Source organism: Notamacropus eugenii, chromosome 1 (assembly GCF_028372415.1).
Source record: "Notamacropus eugenii isolate mMacEug1 chromosome 1, mMacEug1.pri_v2, whole genome shotgun sequence".
Taxonomy (NCBI): Eukaryota; Metazoa; Chordata; class Mammalia; order Diprotodontia; family Macropodidae; genus Notamacropus; species Notamacropus eugenii.
The window spans coordinates 201,343,924-201,357,254 of NC_092872.1; the positions used below are offsets into that span (position 1 = coordinate 201,343,924).

Consider the following 13,331-nt stretch of genomic DNA (forward strand, 5'->3'; position numbering starts at 1 on the left):
CCCTCTTCTTTGGATAGATGTCTACTTTTGTATCCTATATGAGATAATTTTCCTTAACTTTCCTTTTCCTTCCCACTCCCACCCCCAGCATATTCTTCTTCCCCTACTTTTCTTAAGATCATTAAAGCAGAGCAGAACTGGTCTTTTCCTGGTTTAATTAGACTCCTTCTGTGATCTCTAATGATAATAGGATTCAGTAGGAACTCATGTATCTCCTCTTCATGTTAGCATGTAAGAATTTATTTTTGTTTAGTCTTTCATCAATATTTATCATGTTTATCTTTTCATGCTTCTCTTAACTCACATGTTTAAACTTCACTATTTCTACACAGCTTTGGTATTTTCCTCAGAAATGCTAGAAGTCTTTTATTTCATTAAAGGTCAAACCTACCCCCACCCCAGTAGGATTATATTTAGTATTTTTCTGGTAAATTATGGTTTGCTGTCAGTCTATATTCTTCCATTATGGAATATCATATTATATCATATGCCAAACTCTCCACTCTTTTATAGTGGAGGCTACTAAAAATGTGCATTTCTAACTCTAGTCCCTCAGTACTTGAAATCTTTCTTTCTGATCATTTCTAGTATTTTTTCTTTGACCTGGAAGCTCTGAATTGTGGCTATAATGTTTCTGAAGTTGATATTTGGATGTTTCTTTCAGAAGATGCCCAGTGAATTCTTTCTTTTTCTACTTTGCCCTCACTCTCTGGTTCTAAAAGATCTGAGCAGTTTTCTTTTTATATGCCTTGAAATATGATATCTAGGCTTTTGTTTTGGTCACAGTAGTCAGTTTAACTAATGATCTTCAATGTTTTTCCTTTCATTGTTTTCCAGGTCTATTATTTTTCTTTTGAGATAACTTATATGTTCTTTTTCTGCTTTGTTTTGTCTTTTGACTTTGTTTTTATATTCTTTGTTTTTTCATGGAGTCATTGGCTTCTGTTTGGTCTACCCTAATTTTCAGGGAGTTTGTTGGTTGAGGAAAATTTTGTACCTGTTGTGCCAAACTATTATTTCACTTTTGCAATTCTTTCTTCAATAGTTTTCATTTCTTTTCCATTTGTTTTTCCTCTAGAGCTCTCATTTCATTGACCAAAAAAATAAAAAAAAATTAACTAATTTTTTTTAAACTTCTTGCTTCATCTCTTCTAGAATTCTAGTTGAATTTTTGTCCAAGCTGAATTTTTCTTTGAGACTTCACTTGTGGATGTTTGAAGTCATACTCTTCTTTTGAATTTGTGTCTTGAACATCCCTGTCAACATAATGGCTTTTAATAGTGAGATTTTTTTTTTTCATTTGCTCATTTTTCCAGCCTATTTCCTGACTTGTTTTGGTGGAAAGGTCTGGGACAGTTCTGTTGCTTCTTTCTTTAGACATTGACTGTGGTCTTGTTTCAGGATTTCAAGGGCAGTTCAGTCTGGGGATTTAAAGTTTTCAGTGCTCCCAGTGATCTGATCTAGGGTGAAGTGTGATTTCTGTCTCCCTGGTTTAAGATCTATAAGCTCTTAATCTAGGTTTGAATTTGAGTAGTTGTAGTATCCTGTTGGACTTAGATACTATCAGCCTGCTGGGAAGATCTGTTGGTTCAAAGCTACAGAGTCTCCTTTGGTCTGGAATTCCTGTCCTAATTATTTCTAGGCAGGCTTCAGCTTTGTCTAGAAGCTAATCTGCTCCTGGGATCTGAGCTACCTTGCTGCTTCTTGTTTCTCAATCTACTACTGTCTTGGTGCACAGCCTAGGGTGTATACTGGGGGTGGGAGTGGGGCACATGTAACCTCTGGATCTCTGGAGTCAGACATGGGTAATGAGTGATGAAGCTGCCAGTTGGCAGTGGTCTCCATTGAGGTGCTCCAGTATGGATCTGATCCCTCTATTTGCCATGATGCACAACCTTTCCTTATTGTCTCTCCCTGTGTTGGAATGCTCCATGTAACCTCCTAACCAGACCCATTCTCAGGATCCACAGACTAGAAAGAAGATTCAGAGTGACTTTTCCTTGGATTTCTCCTTTAGAATTTGGTCTGATGTATTTCCTAGATCTGTTTGGCAGAGATGGAAGGGAAAAGCCTCATAATATTGTTTCCTGCTACTCCACCATCTTGGCTCTTTCTCAATTAATGTTAAATAAATTTGTTTCTGGAAGATTTTGACCTAAAATGTAGAATACAGTATTACAAATATTTTTCTTCAAAAACACACATTTGTATAAATGACTCAGTAATTTTAATGTACTGCAAACTCATTTTGATTTAGCAGTGTGATATGAATGTAAAAATCCCCACTGAAACCAATTTAATTCAACAAATATTTATCATATACCTATAATACATAAGGTACTGTGCCAGAAGCAGAAGGAGAGGGTCCTGAACAAGGAAAGTATGAATTATAGTGTAATTTGTACTGATCAAGCCATATTTGAATTATTGCCTTCGTTTCTAGGAAGTACATTTTAAGAGTGACACTGACAAGTTGGAGAGTATCCAGAGTAAGGGACCAGAATGATGAAAAGTTTTTAAAAACCAAATCATATTACGAATGATTAAGGAACTGAGGACATTTAGAGAGAGAAGACTAAGTATGTGTATGGGGAGGGGAAGAGGGAGCAGGAGGGAAGCATGCATGACCATTGTCTTCAAATATTTGAGGAGCTGTCAGATGAAAGAACAGTGTTATATATCTGTGCATGTATACATGTACATATTTATTATATATGTATATAATTATCTATAATATGTATTATATGTGTATATGTAATTTTATAGACTACATGTTTGTTGTATATGTGTATGTATTGTGTGTATATGTGTGTATACATATAAAGTAAGGCTAACAAGATGAACTAGAAGGTCTAAAGTAAAGAGGCAAATATTAACTCCAGGCCATCACTGAGAACAGATAACAGGTGTGCTCTACTATCTCTCAAATGCAGGTGTGTTCCCTTTCTGGAGGAATTCCAAACAAGGCTGCCATTATATAACTGAGAGACTGTATAGGTCCTAGTTGGAAAGGAGGATTCATTTTTGATGAGTTGAAAGGAGAATTGTGCCTGTCTCCAATTGTTTGTGGGTTACTATAACCCAATTCTATTGTTTTGAATTTTCCGTAGAGTGAAATAAAGACTGTTCTATACTGGATATTAGGAGTTTGTTACTTGCATTGAGTCTAGGATCTTTTTATGCATATAACTCATGGCCCAGCATTTATATAAACTCTGGGCTCACATAGGAGAGCTGCCCCATAATTTAGACTCTCTTTAGAAAGTGAATACAGCTTGGGTCTTCTGAACAAGAAACTCTTCCCATTAGATCTATATTGCCTGAATGAGCCACTGCAATGGGGGATGGCAGTAGCAAGATGCCAGTTTATTGGTCTCCTATTTCATGACTTCAGATCCTTTACTGATCTGCAAGACATTGGGTCATGTGAGCTATCCTCTTTTTTCCCCCCAAGGGCATTCATCTTCAAGATTCTCTCTTTAGATAGGTTGGATGAAATTTTGTCACTCTTGAATCAACTCCAAAGCTGATGCTGCCAAAGAAACCTCTCTTCTCTTATAGAAATCTGGATTCCAGAATCATGATCTTTGGGAAATTTAGATCATTGCTCTCCCTCTCTCAAATCATTTCCCACCTCTTTCCCCCAAACACACACATACATACATACATACACACACACACACACACACACACACACACACATTTCAAGTTTAGACACATTGTTTGTGAACTCCCTTCCAGACCATGTGGCCAGGCACAAATCTGATTCTGCCATGTCTTCCAGCAGAAATTCCTGATATTCCCCCACTGTCCAGATATATTAGTCTGGGAAAATCTACTCTCAGTTCTCTGGTGTCTGATCTATGTTCAGAAGAAAAGCAGAAAGGCAGAAGGGATCCAGGAACTTGAAATTTAGCAATTCTCCTCCCCCTATACAAGCCACCTGGGCAGGTACATTCAACTCAACTCATCATATCAAATGAGATAATATTTGTAAAGCACTTAGCACAGTGCTTGACAAATAGTAGGGACTTAATAAATATTTCCCTTCTCTCTTCCTTCAAATACCTCTCCTGCAAAATACTCCTTAATACATTCTGAATGGAATATGTGGGAGATGAAAATGGAAAAAAAATAGAGTTTAGTATTCTGGATTGTATGTTATATGCATGTGGTATACCACTAGTAGAATATAAGCCCCTGGTGGGTAAGTTCTGTTTCTGATTTTATCTTTGTATTCTCCATGCCTAACATGATGCCTTACACATATTAGGTACTTCATAAGTATTTATTGAATTGAATGAGACTCCTAAAAGGATCATAGTTCAGAAAGGCAATACTTTATTCCACAAAGACAGCATTAAATAAAAGAGAGGGTAGTGAAGTGGTCATTAAGAAGATTTACTCATGTTATGAAATCTAGGCACCCAAGTCAGGAAGCATAATGGAGTGTATTTACATAAAGATCAATGAAGGCAGAAACAGCAGCAGTCTTATCATCACTGTGTACTCCAGACCATTTAGACAGAAAAAGGAACAAGATGAAGACTTAGGGAAATAGATCATAAGTTTGGCACAGAGGCATGATAGAGCAGCAATGGAAGACTTCAATTATCTGACCATCTGCTGGAGCTCCCTCTCTGCCAAAAGCAAAGCAGCTAATAATTTCTTGACTTGCCTTAGTGATAATTTCCTCCTTCAAAAGGTAAAGGAATAAAAAGGGAAAATTTGATGCTGGATCTGATTTTTGTTAACATGGAGGAACTTGTTTCTTGGTGGGAATGATGGGACTCTTGGCCAAAATGACCACTCCATTTTGTGATAGAGAATGAAAGGAACACCCCAAATTTGGAAACAGCAGGTTTCAAAGATTTCAGAGGAAGGTTGGGAGAGATTCTACTGACTAAAAGTCTGAAGGGGAAGGTATCCCAAGAAAGATGAGAAAGTCTTAAGAGTAAAATTCAGAAGACATATGGAAAAACAATTCTGATAAGTAGAAAAAGGGGAGCTAATAGAGATGGTACCCAGGGAAATCATGAGCTGACTTAAAATTTTAAGAGGCATATATAGAAAATAGAAATGAAGGCAAGCAACACTGAATGAATACAAATGTGTGTCATAATTCTCTAAGAATAATATCAAAAGTGAAAATGTTTAGAATGAACTGAAGGTCATACAGAAATGAAAAACAGAAAAATAGGTATGACTTGAGTTTTTTCAATCTCTGTGTTGGATTTTTTCAAACTCTGTTGGAGAAAAGGAAGAAGTCAGCATAAATTCATCAGATATGTCAGACTAACTTTATTTGTTTTAAAATCAAGTTTATTGAACGTATGCATAAAGGGAATTCTATGACTACAGTTTACCTAGATTTTAACAGAGCAGTTAATAATATATTTCATGTTATTCTTCTGGAAAAGAAGGAAACATATGAATTAGATAGTCATGTAATTACATAGATTCATAACTGGTTGAATGAGTAAATGCCAGAAAAATTTCTGTCTGTGCTTGGCTCTGTGTTGCTGTTGCCTTTTGGTTTTTTTCATGTCTATCTAATTTAGACTTTTAATTACTCTAGATGAATGTTACGTTTCAGAGACTGCATGCCCTGAGGAAGTCAGGAGGTCTGTGACTGCTGGTGGCAATAGTCTATCCAATGCATGTAGTCTCCTCATTTTCTTGGAAGCTATCTTTCTGGTCTCTAAAATAACTCTTATTGGCACCATGCTTATGATTGAAGATACACCCATTGTTTTCCATCAAGATACCCAGCTTTTCTGCCATCTGCAGGGCCAGGTACTACTTGGATGTGGGCTCAATGTAGTGCATCACCCTTGTGTTCATTGGCTGGTCCAGAGAGGCCATGAGTTCTTCACTGATGATTTTGAAGTAAACTTTGATGATTATAAAGTGAACAGTGGGGCAGATAGATCCACCTGGAACATATCAGGCAATATCTCCATGTTAATAGAGTTTTAGACACTGCTGTGGGTGAAAGGATAGGTATGCAATGACTCTTCCTACATATTTCTAACAAGTATGGTATGGACTGGTTGGCCTCAGGGAATAAATCACAGATTTTCCCATTCATCTTCTCATTAATAATAAATGCGTATCAAGTCTTCCAGTCACCTATCTTCATAGCTTAAGAAGCTGCTACTACATGTTCCCTCAATGACTTAGGTAGATGTGATTACAATCAAATTAGGATCTTTTGCTGTTTTTGTTTTACTAAAAGTACTTCTGATTGAATAATGTGATTAAAGAAGATCTTCCCCATTCATTGATGGACCATCCCATTGAAGGAAGCTTGATTAGGGGTAGGAGGGTCCCAAGTACCTTTTGCTTTTTCTGTTGAGGTACTAGGTCAGAATGGTATGCCCTCTGGTTCTGAAAAGTGTATAAATACTCTGAGGGTGAGGTTTTACTTTAGGGTTTACTGACTGTAAGTGTTTGTTTGGCCAGATGAGGACTCTGAGAAACCACTAAGGAGCCCTGGGCTTGGATACCCAGATGGCCTGGAATGTCAATGCTTCCCTCTCTGGTAACTATGGTCAGATAGTTGGACCTGTCTGTTGATGGTCAGGCAGAGGAAGTCATGTCTGTTGACTTTTGATTTCTCTGTATTTTCTTTGAAGTTCAAGGTGCTGACTCCCCTGAACTAAGTGAATGAGTGCTTGGTTAAAGGTATGATACATGTGCTTGATTAAAGTGATTGTTAACCCCTTGAAAGTTGTTTTCCTTTTATGAATGCAGATCTAAGAACCTGTGATAGCAGCTCCCCCTCTGCATGTTGGGGTACTTGCTGATATAGTGGACTGAGTAAGAGCTGCCACTCTCCCACTTGCAGTTGGTAGTGGAATTGTGTTGGCTGATCATATGACTGCAGGCATCATTTTCATGGGCTGCCATGTATGAGATCTCCAGAAGTATGGCAGATACCAAATAGATACAGCCTGATCTTTCTGTGATTTTAAGGACACTTTAGGGAGAGCAAGCTGCTGCTGCTGAGCCTTAGAGTCAAACTTGTAGTAGGTATGGTACACATGATGAAAGTAGAGATATGGCAGATCACCTTGGTTGTTCCTTTTTCCTATGAGTAGCACTGAACATGCTTAATGATGGCACAAACATGGGCTTCACATTTGAGATGTTCCACATCTTCTTGGGAACAAAGATCTGATCTTGGAAAAAGATGTTGGAAATAGATCCTTTCCACCAGTTAGGATACAATCATGAATGCTGCTTAAAGTTAGAAAGTTCTCATTCTCTTCCAGGATATTCTCTCCAACAAAGGTGTTGGGGTATGCAAACAAGGTGTACATCAGTTCATTGATACAGTCTAAGTATACCTGCCACATCTCTGGCTTTGTGTATGTGGTTGGGTTGGGACTGTAGTCATAGATGGAAGCAGTGATGTTGAATTGGATCTTAACAAATTATATCCCTCCATCCCCTTGATTATTTTCTTCTGTTATCTGAGCCAACAGTTGCAACAGTTCAATTTAGTCTACTTGATCAGTTCCTTTCTTGCTGTAAGCTTATGGGATCTTTTTCAGTTTCTTGACTACAATTGCATGATTAATCTTTGTTCCATTGGCAAATATTTTAGGCTTCTCCTTAACCTGTGGTGCCCTTCCTCAAACCTTCTCCTACTTCTGCCTTCGTTATCCTCCTCCTTCTTCTCCTCATCTAGGTGCTTGGGGTTTTTAATTGTGCTTTGTCCTCTAACTTCTTTTCTGTAGCTTTTTTATCTGTAGTGCTCCCTTTTTCAAGAGAATTCAATTAGAAAGCACTAAAGTATGTTTGCCATCTTCCCCCTCTGAGTCAGAGTCTGAGGAAGTGGATTTTGAACCCCAGTCTTCATTATTGTGTAAATCTTCAGAGTCCTCATATTCATCCTCCATCTGCTTGAGGAACTTGCAACTTTTCCCAGATGGTATCCCAGATGTCTTCTTCAGGAAATTTGTGTCACTGAGACCATCCTCATCCTCATCTGAAAGAAAGGACCTTCTGAGTTCCGATTTTTCTCTGTATCCTCATCAGCAGACTGCTCAGAGTTCTGCTTATGGTTGGTGACCTGGGTTTCATAATCCCCATCATATTTATGGATCTTCTGACTCAAGGTGTATAGAGCCTTTGCTTGCTATTAATCATTTTCTTTCCTTCCCATTGCTCATTGTACCCCAGATAGTACCCCTAGATTAGCCAAGTTGTGCATATAGAATTGGAGGACACCACCTTTGACCACAATGTTCTTGGCCTTTCCAGATATCTTACCTGGAACTCGGATTTCTCAAGACATTTAGTGACATACCAAATTTTCATGACATTTCATATGGTCCAGATAAAGTTGAGCAGGTCCTTAAGCCTCTTGTTCTTTGCATTTTAGCATTCTTCTTATTTTCATTCAGCAGCAATGACTATTTGCCGTAGTTGCCCCCTGTAGGTTTGGGTGCCAGTTCCTCCCTGGACAGGAAGGACTCAAGACTTCTTGTCTGAGCAAGTAGTAAAAAATTGTGACATAGTTCAGGTGCTCAGGAGGCAGCAGGTCAAATGGGATATGGATGTGAGCCAGCTCAGAAGACTGAACCTCTGTGTTGTTTTAACATTTTTATCAATGATGTGAATAAGTGCATAAATGGCTTACATATAAAATTTGCAGATGGCACAAAGTTGGGAGAGATAGCTAACTCAATGACAGAATTAAAATTCCAAAAGTTCTTTATGGGCTAGCCCATCGGGTTCAATCAAATAGAATGGAATTTAAGAGACAATGCCTGGACTTGTGATTTTGCACTCACATAGAACTTCCCTGATAAGAAAATTCCTTTTACCAACGCAAATCTACACTTAATGGTCTTAGAGTGTAACCTCTAGTACTAGGAGATTGAGTGATTTTCCAAGGGTCACAGCCAGTTTGAGGCAAAGGTAGAATCTAAACCAAGTGGTCTTGGCTCCAAGGCTAGCTCTTTATTCACTAGACCACCCTGACTCTCAAGAGGAAATTCAGTATGGATAAATGTAACATCTTACTCTTGAGTCTAAAAAATCAAATTCACAAGAACCTGAGGGGAAATATGGCAAAACAGTAGTTTGCCTGAAAAAGATCTGGGGATTTTAGTCAATTTTAAGCTCAGTAGGAGTACTGTGTTAATTAATAATACAATCGTAGCCTGCATATTATGAGAAGCATAGATTCCAGGAATAAGGGTGGTAGGTTCAGTACCCTCTGCCCTGGTGAAAGCACATTTGGGGAATTATTTTCAGTTCTTGGCATCCTTTTAAGGAGGTTATGGCTAACCCGGAAATTAATGAGAGAATGGCATGGGCTGTGAAGATTGGTTTAAAGATTATAGCCCAGAGAAGAAAAGATTTGTGGGGAACATGATAGTTATCCTTAAATATTTGGAGGGATGTCCCATGGAAGCTGGATTGTATTTATTCTGCTTTGGCCCCAGGCAGCAGAACTAGGTGCCATGTGTAGAAGTTGAATGAAGCCAATTTCGCCTTCATGGTAGGAAAAACTTAACAACAAAGGAGAACTCTATCACCATAGAATGGGTTGCCCCCAGAAGCTGCGGCTTTCCTGGGCTCCAATCAAAGGCAGAATGGCCACTTGTCAAGTTCTATAAGAGAAGAAATTTTTTTCAGGTATGACCAGACTAGACAGTTACGGAGGACCTTTAGTTCCACCTCTGAAATTCTTTCTTTCCCTAATGGAGAAATAAAGAAAATAAGCATGAAGAATGAACCACAAAATCTTTCAGACTCCCTCTCTCTAACCCCTTCATCCCTGTTTTATTTAAGGTTTTAATTTTGTTTCAAAATTGCATCAGATAAAGTCTTGAGTGGGAAATTATATTGCCAGAAATTTTTTAGATAAAAGTTTTCCAATAAACAGTGTTGGGGGGGGGGGGGGTAACTATGATTCTGTAAAGTTATAGGGAAACAGGTTTCATATTGGTTATGGGGAGAAAAAAATCCTTTCTAATAATAGAAAATGTCTCAAAAATGGAATAGACTGCATGAATGACTCAATTCCTTGTCTTTGAGAGGATTTGGATAATCATCTCTCAGAGACAATGCAGCAGATTCACATATCAGGTTAGCAGATTGGACTTGATGATAGCTAAGGGTCTTTTCAAGCCTGAGTCTGGGAAATGACCATGTGCTCAACTTGTGACACCATAGCTGCTAGCCAACTTCTTATGCTCCAAGACTCAACTTTTCATTCCATTGATTTATTTTTCATTGCCTTAGATAAGGCTTGCATAACTGGCAGTCTGTCTGCCAAAACTAACCAAAGCCCTCAGGGTATTTCTCACCTTCCTTGGGAAACAAAACTCTTGGCAGGTTAATTATAACCTCAAGGATCAATAGTCCTATCTAACATATTGCCACCTTTTACTGCATTTCTCTGACATGGACTAGTCAGAGCACAGAAGAAGTTTTTCTTTTTAATTCCTTGAAGACAAAGGGTAGGATTAAGGTGTTTTGTCATATGGAGAAGACTGCTGTATTTCCAGATGCCTGTTAGAGTTGGCTTGTGATTTCTGAAAGCTGACTCTTACTCCATTTGTTCAATATGACCACACAGAAGCCAGGAAGTCTTCAATATGTTCCTTGAGAAAGAACTGCACATAATTTTAGAACAAGGGTCACTGAGGCTCAGAGGAGTAGAGTGACTTAACCAAGGTCATATAGCTAGCTAGTAAATAGCAAAAGCTGGGGTAGAATGCAAATGTCTTGATCTCTCAGTCCATGACACTTTCTGATGTGATTCACTAGTCAATCATAGTTTTCCATTTAGAAGACTCAGCTGATTGCTTTAGCCTGCACTGCTTTCTAAGAGAGATATTGATAAATGGAAATTCTAGGTTGTATGCTGTGGTCAGAAAAGTGCAATGGGTATCAGGAGACCAGGGCTCTAGACCTGACTCTATGACTAAGGTCTGTGATCTAGGTTCAGTAGATAAGAAGTTTCCTACAAAGCAGACTGTGCCATTTTTAATAGCTATCATCATCATTAAGAAAATCTTTATTTATTCTAAGCCAAAATCTTGCTTTTTGAAACTTCTGCTTATTAATCCTGATTCTATCCTTTGGGGATGCACATTATAAATCCAATCCCTCTTCCATATGAGAACTCCTTAAATACTTGGAGAGGGTTATCATGGCTGTCTTCCATTCTCTTTTCTTCAGGCTTAAACTATCCAGTCACTTCCATGTTCTTCATGGCTTCTAAGAGCTTTCCTCATTCTTGACCCCATCCCTTCCTACTCACCAGCTCCAGATGTGCTTTAGCTTCCCAGTGACCACCTTAAATAGTTCTGATTTTAGGAGCTATCAATCAAGTCCTATTCTTAAGTTAAATAAAATACTCTTCACAAATTTAAGCTAGTGCCTTCTCTAAAGTTATCTTGTATCCACTTTTTTACCAGCCTGTATCTCCCCCTTTTTCCTTCTTCCTCTCCTTCTCCATCTGCCTCTACCCCTCTTCTTTCCTTTTTCCCTCCTTTTCTCTGTTTCTTCCTCCTCCCTTTCTGTTTTCCCTCTTCTCATTTTTCTTTTTCTCTCATCTATGTCTCTGTAATGCATTTTCATACACATACATATATGCATATACATGTTTTCTCCCCCATGTTAGAATTTAAGGTCCTTGGGGGCAAGAGCCATTTTCATTTTTTTCTTTGCATCTTTTGCATCAAAAGACAGATAGTTGGTGAAGTGAATAATGTGCTAGGCTTGCAGTAAAAAAGACTTGAATTTAAATCATGAGTCAGATACTTATTACCATAGCTGGTAACCCTGGTCAGATCAACCTAACCTCCCAGAGACTGTTCTATTATCTGTAAAATGGGGATAATAATTTTACAGGCCTGTCAGAATTGTTGTGAAGTTCAAATGACAAAATAGATGTTAACTGCTTTGCAAACAGTAAAGTGCTCCTATAAATGTTAGCTCCTTAAAAATCATATAATTATTCATACAAATTGTATGAAATATAAATTTATTAATTATATAGAAATAAATGATAAATTATATAAAATATAAATTATGAAGTTAGCTACTATTTCTATTACTGTTATTTAGCACAGTTCCAGGCACAACTATCCATCAATAAACTTTTATGAATCATCTGTTATGTTCCAGGCACTGTGTTCAGCACAGTGTTTACAATACATAGTAAGCATTTAAGAAATATTTGTTGGTTTATCAATTGGGTAGTACAGCTCATGTAAAAAAGACTTGAGAGCTCCAGTGGACTGCAAACTCAGTGTGAATCAATGGCAGCGCATAGGGCTAATCTGATCATAGGATGCATTGACAGAAGTGGGAGTCCTAGAAGAGGGAAATTCTAGTTCTCCTATATTTTGCCTTGATTTCTTTTTTTTTTTTTTAGCTCAAGTGTGGTACTATATTCATTGAATACCGCATTTTATGAAGGATATTTATTATTCAGAGCATATCCAAGGAGGGAGAATAGGATTATGAAGGAACTCTCAAAACTATGTCAGAAAACAATTAGCAGAAGGAGATGGTGATGTACAGCCTTCATGTGAGAAGACTGAGGAGGGGGTACATGATAACTGCCTCTACATGCAGCTATCCTGTGAATGAAGGGTTAGATTTCTGTAATTACAAGGTCCTCTAGAATTTAGAAATGTAAGGGACCTTAGAGGAAAGTCTAGTACAACCCACAACTTTACAGTTGAGGAAAATAAAAGTACCTAGGAAATAATCTAGGATTCAAACCCAAATATTGGACTCCAAATCCAAGAGGCTTTTTTTCTATCAATTTTTATAAAATGTTCCCAAAAGGGCAGAACTAGGGGGCAACGACAGAATCAAATCTAAGGAAATTGGATATAAAGAAAAGCTTCTTAGCCAAAGAGTCCAAAATAAAATGGCTTCTTTACTTTTTTCTTCCCCCCCCCCAAATTTATTTGTTTTAATTTTCAATAATCACTTCCGTAAGTTTTAAATTTTCTCCCCTCCCTTGCCTTTCGCTCCCCAAGACAGCATGCAATCTTATGTGGGCTCTTCACATACATTCTTGTTAAACACATTTTCACATTAGTCATGTTGCATAGAAGAATTAAAATGAATGGGAAAAAACATAAGAAAGACTAAACACCAAATGTAACAAAAGAGAAAATAGTCTGCTTCATTCTGTGTTCCGATTTCATAGTTCTTTCTCTGGATGTAGATGGCATTTTGCATCATGAGACCTTTGGGAATGTTTAGGTCCTTGCATTGCTGTGAAGGGCTAAGTCTATCAGAAACAGTCCTCACACCCTGTGGCTGTTACTGTGTAAAATGTTGTC

General features: G+C 37.9%; 2 pseudogenes; both read right to left on the reverse strand.

The window, feature by feature from the left end:
* Positions 1-5,617: 5,617 nt before the first annotated feature.
* LOC140510951 (eukaryotic translation initiation factor 3 subunit C pseudogene) lies at positions 5,618-6,948 on the reverse strand (annotated as a pseudogene).
* Positions 6,949-6,950: 2 nt separating this feature from the next.
* Positions 6,951-8,526, reverse strand: LOC140511025 (eukaryotic translation initiation factor 3 subunit C pseudogene; annotated as a pseudogene).
* Positions 8,527-13,331: the final 4,805 nt, after the last annotated feature.